The sequence below is a fragment of the Hyposmocoma kahamanoa genome, unplaced genomic scaffold, assembly GCF_003589595.1.
Source record: "Hyposmocoma kahamanoa isolate Upper Pololo Valley unplaced genomic scaffold, ASM358959v1 86, whole genome shotgun sequence".
NCBI lineage: Eukaryota > Metazoa > Arthropoda > Insecta > Lepidoptera > Cosmopterigidae > Hyposmocoma > Hyposmocoma kahamanoa.
Window position 1 is genome coordinate 1,979,292 of NW_020654289.1, and position 13,873 is coordinate 1,993,164.

Here is a 13,873-nt window from a genome sequence, read left to right on the forward strand (position 1 = left end):
GGATCCGAAGTGACAAGAACTAAACAATCACAATCACAAAAACTGTCTCGAGCACATGTTCGAACCGGTGTTTTTTTCTATGACCACTTCCGCGACATTGGAATTACCTAACATTGTCATATTTATTCTTGACTATTTGTGTCTTTTTGGAGTCTGCTTATTACTGATAGTCACGGTGGACATTTCGGAGCTCCAAACAATAGCGCATAAGTGCAGAGGACCGCTGCGACGCCATCCACCATCTCCTACGACAAGGAGCCGAATACGAGACCAAAACTAGGTGGGCTTACATGGCTTGTATGGTTATGCGCGACCAAAAAACATTGCTACTTTATATTTTGTCCGACTACCAAAAAAAAACAGTCCACTTTCAATAACAACTTTCGACAACACTTAGCATTATTATATACCAAAATACGACTTCATCTTTCAACACTTGTATAATACACATTTATAAATAGTACACGTCTTATTTAGTGTGTTAACAATGTAACAAAAGAGAGTCAAATTTTCTACTCAGTGGGCTTGAGGACCATTTCCACGTTACACCTGCTGCCTCAAGGACAGAGGCAAATTACTATTAACCCGGCGACACCTGCTAAATACAAATAATCCCCCATTTCTACTTAACCAAAGAACAACAAAAGCTTTCAACGAGTCAGTTCACTTCAAATCAGGGCACGGCCTAAACTTCAGTTTAAAAGAAGACATGTTTTTTTATTCTCTGTACTTTAGAGCTTTGATCTTATCTCGTAAGCTCCAACGAGCTCCGGAAACTGAGTTAGCGATTGCGTAAGCTCAAGTTCCTTAGGGACATTATGTAGTTTGATCGTGTAAGTTTTTTACTGGATTTGTACTTCAAGTTCTGGAACTCATTTTCTTCGTTTATCTGATCGACGTTTGCGAAACGACCTTGTAGCGATTGCTTTGAAATTTGATTTCTAATAACCCAAAAGACGTAACTTTGACACTGAGTCACAATCCGAGATGACATAGGCAGTAGTGTAGGCTTTAAGTAATACACATAGAGTGCAAAATGCTTACTTCTGTATTCCCGGAAAGAAAAATAAATTAAAAAATAAAAATATTTTATCAATAAAACAGAAAATATAAAATAGTAAACGTTATATACTGAAATAAAAAAATAGCACAAAGTCTTTTTAACATCGACGTAGTCACGTTACACAGAGGTGGCAAATATGCCTGTGAATTTACTTAAAAAACTTGTATTACGCTAATAGTTCTAGATTATCTTTTCTCTCTTAATAAGTGTTTTTATGGAATGTTAATATTAGGTAAAAAAATAAACACGTTATTGTGCATGCGGTGTTCTCCTCTAAGTATATTTATGTTTTTTATTATTATTCTTATTGTTATGTATATTGTACTCATTGTCGGAAAACCAAATAAATAAATAAATAAAATACTCAACCTATATTGATAAAAAACGAAAAAAAAAAAGTTTATTTTTTTATTACAATATTGGAGCGGCTGGGAGGTTTTGCAACCTATTAAACTTGATGGTGGTGTGGACTGTAAGGCGCATTTCTACAAGAAGGTAAGGAAAGTCGGATTTACGGCTACAGCATCGAGAAAATAAAGAATAAAAACTAGAAAGAAGTATTAAAAATAAAAACTGTGCCCTACCTTGAACTTCTGCGAGCCAGCAAATACGAAGCCAGCGCACTCTAGTGGCGTCTTTTTGTCTTCTATCCCCTTCACTCAAAGGCACTTTGGCTCAGTGCAAATGGGAATATAGAAACATTCGATGCTATGCCTAACTAATGAAATTAACGTATCAGCGGATATTGATTTAAATGTGAAAGTTGAACACAGCCAATAAACATTATATAATAAAAATAATATTACCAAATATTTTATTATTATTGTGTTTTTTTTTTAGATTTTGTAACAAAACAGAAACGGCTGAAAAGTTAACAATTGCAACGCTTATAGACCTATGAAGAAGGCCGATGAGCGGATTTACTTTTAATTTTCTAATTTTAGATTTAATATTTAACACAATTTTAAAACAATATTTTTACTACTAAATGTGGACTTGTCTGTTGTCTGAAAATAAAAATTAATTATTAGTATTATTAACTGTCGCAATTGGATGAATAGTAGCGCATACGGGACAAGCATACAACAGAGCATTTAACTGCCTCCATTGTTACCGTTACATTATACCGATTCAGGGTTTCCCTAGTGCGTGGCAATGAGTGTGTGCGTGTGTTCATTATTAACCATTCCTTTTTATATGTATAGATGTGATATTCATACTAAGTGATTACTTCCTAGAAGTTTAGTTAAATATATGTTACCTGTGCCGATCTCTGGTCACGTTGAACTTTACACGTCGGATTTGAATCCAACTATATGGCACTTATAAAAAGAACTATTCTACGTCTAAGTTTGAGCTTACGAAAGTTTATTTTATAAAGAATTTACATTACTATAAAATGAGAACGTTTGGTTCCACCGTCACGTTTTCACCATCCTCGACGCCTGGCATTCTGACACCATGCGGGTATCACGTTCGTTCCTTTCTTGACCTTGCAAGATGTGGAATGGTTTCCCTCTAAAACTTCATTTGCGGTATGACATGGAGTTCTTCAAAAGCGAGTAACTTGGGCTCTCGAAGATTGGCAACGCGTAGGCATGTAGCCTAACCTTAGCGAGAAGAAATAAAAGTGTTGGTTTACTTAAATTAATAACATGTAGAAAACGACAAGGAAAGACTGTAACAAAAAAGAATAAAATGAAATAAAAAAGTATAGTAAGTATTGTTGTAATGATGCATGGAGTATATATAACCAAAAATAAAGATGAAATAAGGACCATCCATCCCTGGCAACTCAAATCGGGACAATGGGCATTATATCACTTAATTATCAACTCTCGTTTGCGCTGAAATCACAAATTAGAAAACTAGTACAGTGCCAACAACTGACCTGTGTGTACGTTTCCGTATGTTCCAAAAATATTCTGTAGTTATTGTAATAAAGATATTTTTTTTTGAGATCAGGCCATTCGTTTGGGCTCTATGATACCACAGACAGACATACACAAGGCTTACAATTCCCCTCTTTTTGCATCGATGTTTAGTAATATACTAAATAGCAGACAAACAACATAACTTGCCCTCTAAAGGGCCTAACTTCTCCGACCAAAATGTTTTCCCTTTGACAAAGTGTTTGTGAATAACAAATGAGTCCAAAAACAGCTTGGCTGGTTTCCCGATAACGTCGTAAATAATTTGTTGGCGTCTCAGTGCGCTGGCCCGTAAACACGATAACACTCCAAAGATGCTCTCGTTCAACCAAGTAGCAAAGATCTTTTGCGAGGAAGCTTTATCGATACAGTCAATATCTGACATGTCATATAGTAAATGCTTTCTTCAGTTAGCTTCATTGAAATGGTTGACTTTGTTGGTGCAATTTTTAGTCGTGACAATTTTTTTTCTTTTATGACATGAAGTGACGGGACATTCAAGTCGCGGGGTGCCAGGCTAAGCGACACGCGACAGAGTTTTAAGCCGCAAAGACCTGAGAGATATTGCCACCGCGCCCGTCTCTGTGAGTTATAAAATTGACAAGTCCCACGTGCCTGTAATTTCACAAGAATTTGACAAATACGAGAGGCAGCTGAAAAGTAATCTACGTACGTAGCAAATAAAATATATAAATATAATTAAAGAAAATAAATAAAAGACGCCTACGGCTGCTTTCTTTACAATATCCCTGTAAGAGTAATGCACTGTCCTTACTGTATTTGTCAGAAAGGGACATTAGTCTGTTAAAAAAAGTACTTACTAGTTTTTAAACGCATTTTTTTTCTTCTAAAATGTGCATGCGAAACTAAACGTAATAAATAAAAGAGTGTCGCTAATTTTGAAGAAAAAACTTACAATTATTTCTAAATTGGATATAGACAAAAGAGATTATTTTTCTTTCATATCTGTCATATTATAATCTATCCCATTCACACATCTTCTAAAACAATCACAGTTGGACATACAAACACGCCTGTTTTCAACTTGCTACGCTCTGAAAAATCTCTATCGCCTTCTTGATTCGCATTAGTTCCTTCATATATGTCATTTGTTTTTGGTATTTTCAAACTGACCTTTTCTGAAAGACATCCCCAATCTGATCGAAATTGGTGTTTCGAGGTCTTCCTTTGTTCATACATTATGAAGATATTTGTGAAAACAACGGGAATAAATTGATGTTTCCGTTGTAGTAATGAGCCACGCGGAAAAGGGAAATTTCCTGGATCATTAAACACTCATTTGTTGTTACGAAAGCCATAATATAATAATAATAATAATAACGCACACACTCAACATAGCTCCGCACTCGGGAAACCCTGTGTGCCATGGACACACACATAGATAACCACAAATTACACCCAAACTCACGAGAGAAACAAATGTAGGCCATACAAATATTTCTCCCGGCCCGGGAATCGAACCTGGGGCCTCTACATGGCAGTCATAGTAACCGTTCGGCCACGGAGGCAGTTAATAAACATAATGGGCCTCGGTGGACGACCTTGATGAAGTAATAAAAGTTGCACGAGTTTTTGTGTAACTTTTATTATGAAAGAGAATTAAATATATAATGGAGTTTTTATTTCTCGGTAAATATCGCTCAAAAATTAATGAATTAACTTGATATAGACGACGGTCCTGCAAAATAGCTGTATGCACGTAATTAATACATAAATAAGTTAATATATGTACATACACCTAATTGCAAAGTCGTACTTGCAATTGTATAGGACGTAATTTTTATGATGATATTATTACAGTTACAAAGAATATTGGTTATTAGCAGTAGAGCTCCTTGTAAAAGAGTTCTTCCCGGATAGTACTGCCACCGTACTTACTTCTGCCGCCAAGCAGTAATGTCAGCATTACTGTGTTCCAGTTTTGAAGGTTGAGGGTGCTGGTGAAATTACGGCCACATGATACTTGTCAACTTAACACTCAGTGTGACAGGACGCAATGGCCTTAGAATAATAACGCATATAATGATAGTTTCATATCAAACGAACTGTCACAAGTGAGGCAAAAATCACATTCATGTAGGCTAGTTTTAGTAGTAGGTTAATTTTCGGTTTTAGTGAATATTTATATAAAAATACAAGTTGAAACGCGTTACTTCCTTGTGGAATGTAATGTTAGTATCTACTTTATGTTTGTCTGACGTATTTTTACACTCATTTACCGCACATTTCGTCATTTTTAGCTAAAATTCTGGAGCTGTTCGCGGTGCAAGTTGACCTTGGGCACTGAAGGCCCGCCTGCTCGTGTAGGCCCTTTGGGAGCGCTTCAATTTGCCTCGCTTAGCGTGTGCGGGCTAGGTTTCTATGCGTTATTATTCTAAGGCAATGGCAATGCCTCTCAAATCTTTGTGTTTTAAACATTGACTTACATTTAAAGCTCTGAGTGATACTGCAACTGTTATGGACAGGCATGTACTTACCATATGGAAATATGATTTTTTTACTAAATTATTTCTCACCTTTGCTGTGATAAGGTTATATCCGCATAATCAAAACTTTTCAGAACAAAAAATCTACGAATGAAATTAATCAATAAAGTTTTATTCTTAAATGGGAGAGTTAAAAGATTTCACGTGTTTATGTAGTTCGTATTATTTCTACAAATTTCTCGTAATAAAACCATTTTGACAGTATATTGTAGCATAGACAAGAAACTTTACATAAACTGAAATAGATTGCCCCGTTTAGGTCGATAGTAAACCATTTTCTCGTTCCTTTTTAAAACAAATAATCTCAGTCATCAAAAAACCGACCTCAAATGTCATTCATACCCTAGTTTGCCACCCTTAAAGGTGGAATGTTTTCTTCAAATTTAAATTAAATTAAATTACATTACATTAAGTTTTCTTCAAACATAAATACCACCATCGTTTCAAACAGCATGGTAATCCCCGTGGCTACAAAACCTTTTCAATGCTGAGAACGAGGGTGAAAATTGTACTGGAGAAATGTTTGAGGGATTATATTGATCGTATTGAGACTAATTTATCCGTAAATATTAAAGCTTTCTGGCGTTACACCAAATGTAAAAGGGTAACAAACACGTACCCAAAGCGAATGCGATATAATGACCGCGAGTCTGATAGTGGTGGTGACATAGTGGGCTTCTTTGCTGATTACTTCTCATCAGTTTATGGGGCCCAAAATAATTCGACATATACCCCTGAATTTTCTCCGTCTAATTTGTCAACATTTAAGCTTTCATTTTCATCTGAGCTCGTCATGAATAAACTTAGGAGTATTGATATCTCAAAAAGCGCCGGTCCGGATAGCATTCCACCGGTTTTTATTCGTCTTTGTGCTTCGGCTCTCGTGAAACCATTAACTATTATTTATATATGTCCTTATCTAGTGGCGTGTTTCCTTCACTGTGGAAGATCACAAGGATTACACCTATTCATAAGTCTGGTGATAGAGCCAATGTCACTAATTATAGGCCCATTAGTATTCTGAGTTGGTTTGCTAAAATATTTGAGAGCTTAGTATACACTCATCTTCATAAACACCTTAAGCATCTGCTCAGTTCGAATCAACACGGGTTTATGTCTGGCCACTCAACTACTTCAAATTTACTTGCTTACACGATTTACCTCTGCGATGCATTTAATGATAGGTGTCAGGTTGACGTGGTTTATTTGGATTTCTCAAAAGCATTCGACCATGTTTATCATACAATTTTGCTTTCTAAGTTATATCACCTTGGTATTCACGGTAATCTCCACCGCTGGCTCTCGTCTTATCTTATGAACCGTTCCCAACTGGTGGCCCTGAGTGGATTTGAGTCTGTTCCATTCGTTACGATGTCTGGTGTGCCTCACGGATCAAATCTTGGTCCTTTACTATTCATAGCTTTCATTAATGACCTTCTGAACACGATTAAGAGTGATTGTCTTGCATATGCTGACGACATCAAGATTTTCTGTCGAGTTGATTCCTTGAAGGATTGTTTGACTCTTCAAATAGATTTTGACACGATAACAAAGTGGTGCAACAACAACTGTATGATTCTCAATACTAAAAAATGTCAGGTAATCACTTTCACCAAAAATAAGAAGCCATTGAATCATGCATACAGTATTAAAAATGGTATATTAGACCGAGTAAGTGTTGTTAAGGACTTGGGTGTCATGTTTGATTCAGTCCTGTCGTTTAGGTCCCATTACGACTAGATATGCAATAAAGCACATAGGTCGTTATCCTTTATCCTCTGTAACACTAAACCATTCCGAAATTCAGCCTCATTAATATTATTGTATAATTGTTTGGTTAGAAGTATTTTGGAATACTGCGCGCCCGTTTGGTGTCCTATATACAATGTCCACATTGAAAGAATTGAGTCTGTTCAACGACGATTCTTGAGATGTCTTAGTGCAAAGTTTGGACTGCGACGTAAGCTGCCGAATTACAGTGATCGCTTGTGCAAATTTGGCATGATCAGTCTTGAGGATCGTAGGCAAGTGTCAGACTTATGTACTTTGCACAAAATTGTTAATTCTGCCATGGATTCTCAGCTGATCGAACACCTGTGTTTTAGGGTACCTACTCGTTCTATGCGTACTCCGCAGTTGTTTAGTGTACCTCCTACAAAAAATAATGTTTCACAGAATGGACCATTGTGCAGAATGTGTCAATCATATCATAGCATATGTTCCCACCATGACATTTTTTTTCTGTAGTTTTGAATGCTTCAAAACAACACTGTTTACTAGTATTGGCAAAAAATAACTTAAACTTAAACTTTTAACGTCTGTCCTTTTATATTGTAATTTATGATAATACAAATGTTGTGTACAATTATAATTGGATGTCAGATTTATAATGTTATATATATGTAATAGTTCTAAGTATTATTTGTAGTCTGTTATCTGTTGTTGTACCATATGATAAAAAAAATAAAAAAACATAGAAGAAACTATTACTATTCCAACAAAAAAAAAATCGTCAAAATCGGTTCATAAATCCGGAGCATCGAGTATATGACCAGAGACGAAATAAGGGCCATCCATCCCTGGCGACTCATCATCAGCAAATGGGCCTTATATCACTTTTAAGCATCAACTCGCGTTTGCGTTGAAACCACAAGTTAGAAAGCTGAAATAGTACAGCGCCAACAACTGACCGTGTGTACGTCTCCGTATATTCTGTATTTATTGTAATAAAGATAATATCTCTAACAACGGAGGCTGTTCCATACGGTGGTGTGAGAAAATCAGTAATGATTTCGCAGAATAGTTTTCCAACAAATTACAAAAAACGTATTCATTTCCAGAGCTTATATGTATATTGTTCCACTACTGTATGTTTGGGGCCTTCGAGGCATGTTTGCAACAGAATTCCAATAGTAGACTGTTATTGCCGCAGCCGTCGGCGGATTTCAGGGTATTGCATTTGGCTAAGACAATAACGTACGTACGTTGTATTTATCTGTGTTCCTGCTTCAATGGTAAACATAATACAGGATGAATTTTTAGTCATCGTCCAAACTTTCATATTATGATCTTTAGTGAAAATATAACATGCGCAAATTTTCCTTTTAGTGTTAATCAATACTAAAATTAAGATATGCCATCGCAAAATTGTTTTAAAAAATTGCGCGGACAGCCTACTCGATATGCGCGCTAGGCCACTCCCCGCGTCATTGATAAAATACATAAGTTGCAAATTTTCCCTTCATACTTTCACGGGCTTAGGACCGTCAAGTTACAAAAGGCTTTTGTGATGTTATTTTAGAATGTAGACAATTAATTCGAATTCAAGTCAAGATTTTGTTACATTAACGCACGAAAACGAGAACGGAAGTTATTTATAAGTAAATTGTTTTAGAGGTTTGACAAAATTTAATGATATTATTACAAAATAATGATAAAAATAATGCACCTGATAAACACACCTAATTAGGAAAGTTCGTTTCCCGAACTTAACTTCTACGCATTTAAAGCGTTATGTTACCGAAGGCCATCGAAGAATTTACTTATTGAATTTCAAAGTCACTAAAAATTTTACCATGTGTAGAGAACAAAAGAAAATAATCTTTACTTTTGTTTGTGAGACAAACAAATAAAAGGTTCGCTTCCTACGATGAATTGTAATGAATTAGTATTTAGCAAGTAATAAAAAAAAGAATTTTCCCATCGCCCTTTTGTTATCTAGGCACGTGGTGTTTTTTATTAGTGAACTAGAAACATTTTATAATAATATTAATAAATTTAAACAAAACATCGATTTACGACAAATGTAGTCCGCACTCGTATCGTACACAGAAGTATAAAAATACAAGCAGGGCATGCCTTTTGCAACAAGGCGTATTTAAAAAATTTGAATCAACTTATATACATATAATTAAAATTAAATAAAAATTACCTTAGCGTAACAACTTTAACAGTATTTTAATAATTGCTCAAAATGTAAACCATTCCTCTCCAAGCAGATTCTTGCACGTTTTTGAATATTGTCTTGTATTTTGTTCAGCACTGTAGTGTCACTTTTCACTTGTGCAAATGCACTTTCAATTTTTAGTTTCAATTCGTTGAGGCTTTGGGCCTCCTCCACATACACGCGGCGTTTAATTTCGCCCCACAAAAAAAAGTCACAGGGTGTGAGGTCTGGTGACCTGGGTGGCCATGGAACGGGACCCCCGCGGCCGATACAGCGATTCCCGTATTCCATATTTAAATAATTCAATAAAATACGGCCCTAGAATTTTATCACCGACAATCCCGGCCCACACATTTGCACTAAAACGCACTTGGTGATAATTGTCTTTTATCATGTACGGGATGCGATACGACCACCAATGTTCATTATGTTGGTTGTACAGCCCCACACGTGTGAATAGGGCTTCATCAGTCCATAAAATGACCGCATCGGGGTGTGCGATCAGCCACTCGCAGAAAACTCGACGAGGCAGCGCGTCTGCTTCATTTAGCATTTGCACTTTTTGAAAGTGATAAGGGTGCAATCCAGAGGTGTTGAGCAGCTTCCACACAGCGTATTGGCTAACGTTGAACCGTCGAGCTGCATCACGTGTACTTCGTCTTGGATCTCTCTCGAAAAAATCGAAGATTTCGTCTTAGATTTCCACGGACAGTCGCGGCCTACCACGTCCTTGGGCGTGTGAAGGCGTCGTAAACTGGCCATGGTCTAAAAGCCTCTGTATGACATGCAGAAACGTTTGGCGGTTGGGGACTGTAGGACTTGCTATTCCATAATTGCGAAGGCGAGGAATGCTCTCTGACTCGTATAGTCTCTGGGCTCCGTTTAGGCTTTCATCACTTATAAACTAGCACATGACCATTTCAAAGTACTCGCGGTTTGTATACATAGTGACACGTGAATGCGTTTTCAATAGCGAGACAGCGTTGCATACAGGTACGAAGCGCTACACGGACGTGTGACGACTGAAGTGACAGCCGCCAATGGCGTTCGGCGCGGGCGGCGACGGTGGCGGCATTTTGCTTTGATTGGCGTATGATTGGAGAATCCGCGCGGTTAGCGTATGGCATTCATTCATAGACGCATAGTCGTAGTAAATAATAATAGTGTAAATTGGTAACCATTTTTTGTCGAGTATTACTTCGGAATAAATATTTTCATTTTGAAAATAGACCTATCAATTTTTTTTCGAAAATGGAGTCTTTGAATGATACCTAGCGGCTGGAAAAAATTTGGACGCTGACTAAAAAATCACCCTGTATATTTAAAGCGTAACCGAGAAAATACTTTATTTCCATTTTATAATAACATTTAAGCATGAAACACAGATAGCGGGTGCGGGTCGGGCACGGGTCGTGTCTAATTCCGTGTTATATGGACGACAAAGTACCGAGCACGGGCGCAGCAAGGGCGAGAGACAGGCGCGAGACGGACGCACGCGCCCGCTCTCGTTATGTTGTAGTCCATATGAATACATGGAATTAGACCCGCCGCGGACCCGACTTTACTCCTTAATATTATACCTAGAAAGTTAACAAACATAAAGAGTAAGTCAAAGTCAAAGTCAAAGTCAAAGATTATTTATTCCATAGGTAACATAAATTTACACTTGAAAACGTCACATTTAAACTACTGCTCGTTCACTACGCTGACCTCCCTGAGAAGAACGAGCAAGAAACTCTAGGGATTGCTCTTTTCAAATAAACTTAAATGCTATGGAATACACTTTGAATCAAATTTGTGTGGATTCTGGAGCCATGTCGTCTTTCCATACATCTTTATCTAACACGTAGTCTTCAATTTTGTAATATGATTTTTCGATCAAAATATTTTTAATGTAGTTTTTAAACTTAGGAAATGATAAACTTAATATATTTAATATGTAAGTAGTAGTAGTATAATATACTTCCAAGTCGATTGAGTGCGTCCTGTTTGCAGCATGAGCAAACAAACAAAAAACAGAAATCTGACGACAGCCGACGCAATATTGTACTATAAAAGTGTTGAAAAGTGTGCTTGTGAGGTGATTTATTTGGGGAGTGTATAAAAAAAAGGTAAAGGTGGTAGCCTAATGTGCTTGACCTACCGCTTCACAAGCAGAGACCGTGGGTTTGAATCTGGAGTCGCACCTTTGAGTTTCTCGAAAGTGCACGAAATTTAATTTAAAATTTACCACGAGCTTTTCGGTGAAGAAAAACATCGTGGTGCCCGTCGAAGAACGTTCACCCGCCGGGGACCCGTGCCCCGAAGTGGGACGTATACATGGATTGATAATGAAGATGATATAATGATTTTAATAACGCATATTATGAACCTGCTAATAGACAAACATGAAGGAGAGTTTTCTTTACCGAAACGAATACTTAATATTCTCCATATTTGATATTCATTAATAGATAAATGCTTTCGTAATGTCATATCTAATATTCATTATTAGATATACATATAAATTCACAATATTCCCTCAAGGAGTACACAGTATCAGCAGTAATCCCGATATAAACATCAAGGGTTTTGTTTATAGAGCATTCAGCATTTTGCTTCTTACAATATTTTCTTACGTAAGTTTCTCTCAAATCCGGCCATGCGTTTTATAAGGGGAAACCATATGTATGTACATAAACATGGCATTGTTAGTATTTAGCGAAAAAAGGGTTGAGATATATTCTGTTTGTTTATCTGGATTTATGTATGTCAACCTAATAAATTAACCCAAGAAAATATTCACTGTTTTTTTTTGTCATATCAAGTATCGAGACGAATAAAGCAGTAAAGCTTCTTGTGAAAAAGTTTGTCCAGAGATGTACTATCACTTCACTTATTTTTGCCGCCAAGCAGTAATGTAAGGGTAAGAAGGGTGCTGGTGAAATTATAGGCACATAAGGTACTTGTCAACTAAATCTCAGGGTGACCGGCGCTGTGACGTACACCCTAGACCTTTGCGATTTAAAGCTCTGACTGGTACTACAACTGTTATGGACAGGCGTGTCGCTTACCAACAGGCGCACGACTTGTTCGTCCTGTCACTTGATATCATAAAAAAGTTCAGTGGTTCATATTATGAACGTTATTATTAGCTAGCAACGTTACTATTAGTTAGCAACCACGCTAAATAATTCTTTATACCATTTCCAATATCTCTCCATATGAAACAATCAAAATAAACATAAACTAATGGTTAGTGTGACACACATTTCTTAGTCACGTTGCTGTGTCCAAATCACGCTGGCGTGATAAACGACGCGTCCGGATCGACTTCTATGCCTGATGCAGCTATGTAGTGTAGAAATTTGCTAGTGGCCTATATTTTTCTTACGCTAGTCAAACAATTTTGCTCTTCAAATAATTTTTTTTTTTAATTTTTTTTTTATGTATTGTATAAAGGACAAAATACATAAATATGTTTCTAATCGCATTTTAAACCACTAAGGTTTGTCATAATGCCACCTGTATCTACACAATACAAATTTGAACATGCTAGCAGAAGCTTATATTTAAGTGTAAATATTTAAGTAATTTGTATAAATAATCTATAATATATATGTTACTAAAATTAATAGGATTGGGTAAATACATTCATCTTAATTGAAATAGCATTTAGTTTTAAACTTTTTAATAGAATAAGTGCACACAAATTAGGCAGATGCTGCAGCAGCAGGTTAACGCAGCTTGCTAGTCAAATTACAGTATTAGTGATGCCACAACTAAACTTTTGATTATTAAACAAATTACCTACCTTTATTTCCTAGACACGCAAACTACACTTGAGATTTCCAAATTGACTAAATACTACTGGCTAAGTAAAGCTGATTATCCTGAAAATAATAAATAAGACAGTCTAGGGTTTGCTCTTAATAATCTCTAGTAAGTAACAATTTCTTAAAAATGTATCTACTTCGCGGGCCCTGTGAAGGTTTCATGTTAAATAGATTTTTTTTATAGTACAGTGGACGGGACGTCTGTCAATAATAGTTGCAGTGCCACTCAGAGCTGCATATCGCAAAGATCTATGGAGTATTGTCACGGTTCCCGTCGTCCAGAGACGTAAGTTGACCACTCCTACCAGCTGCTCTTGTGTTGAATATGTTTTCGGGTACTTAATTTTACCACCCTCCCTCCGCATAAATGTTTTATAGTAGTAGATAGTTTTAAACTTCGTGAAAGAAAAATTTTGGATATCATAAAGAATTTTATTATTGCAGAGTATTAATTTCCACCCCTCAAATATTTTTATGGCTTTGTGCAGACGTTTGTTAGGTACATATAGTTTATTTTTGTTCTTCGTATTATTTTTACGTGTGACTATATTTTTTGTATGACACCAAGCGACGAATAACACGCACGTGTAAGCAGCACGCCTGTCCATGAC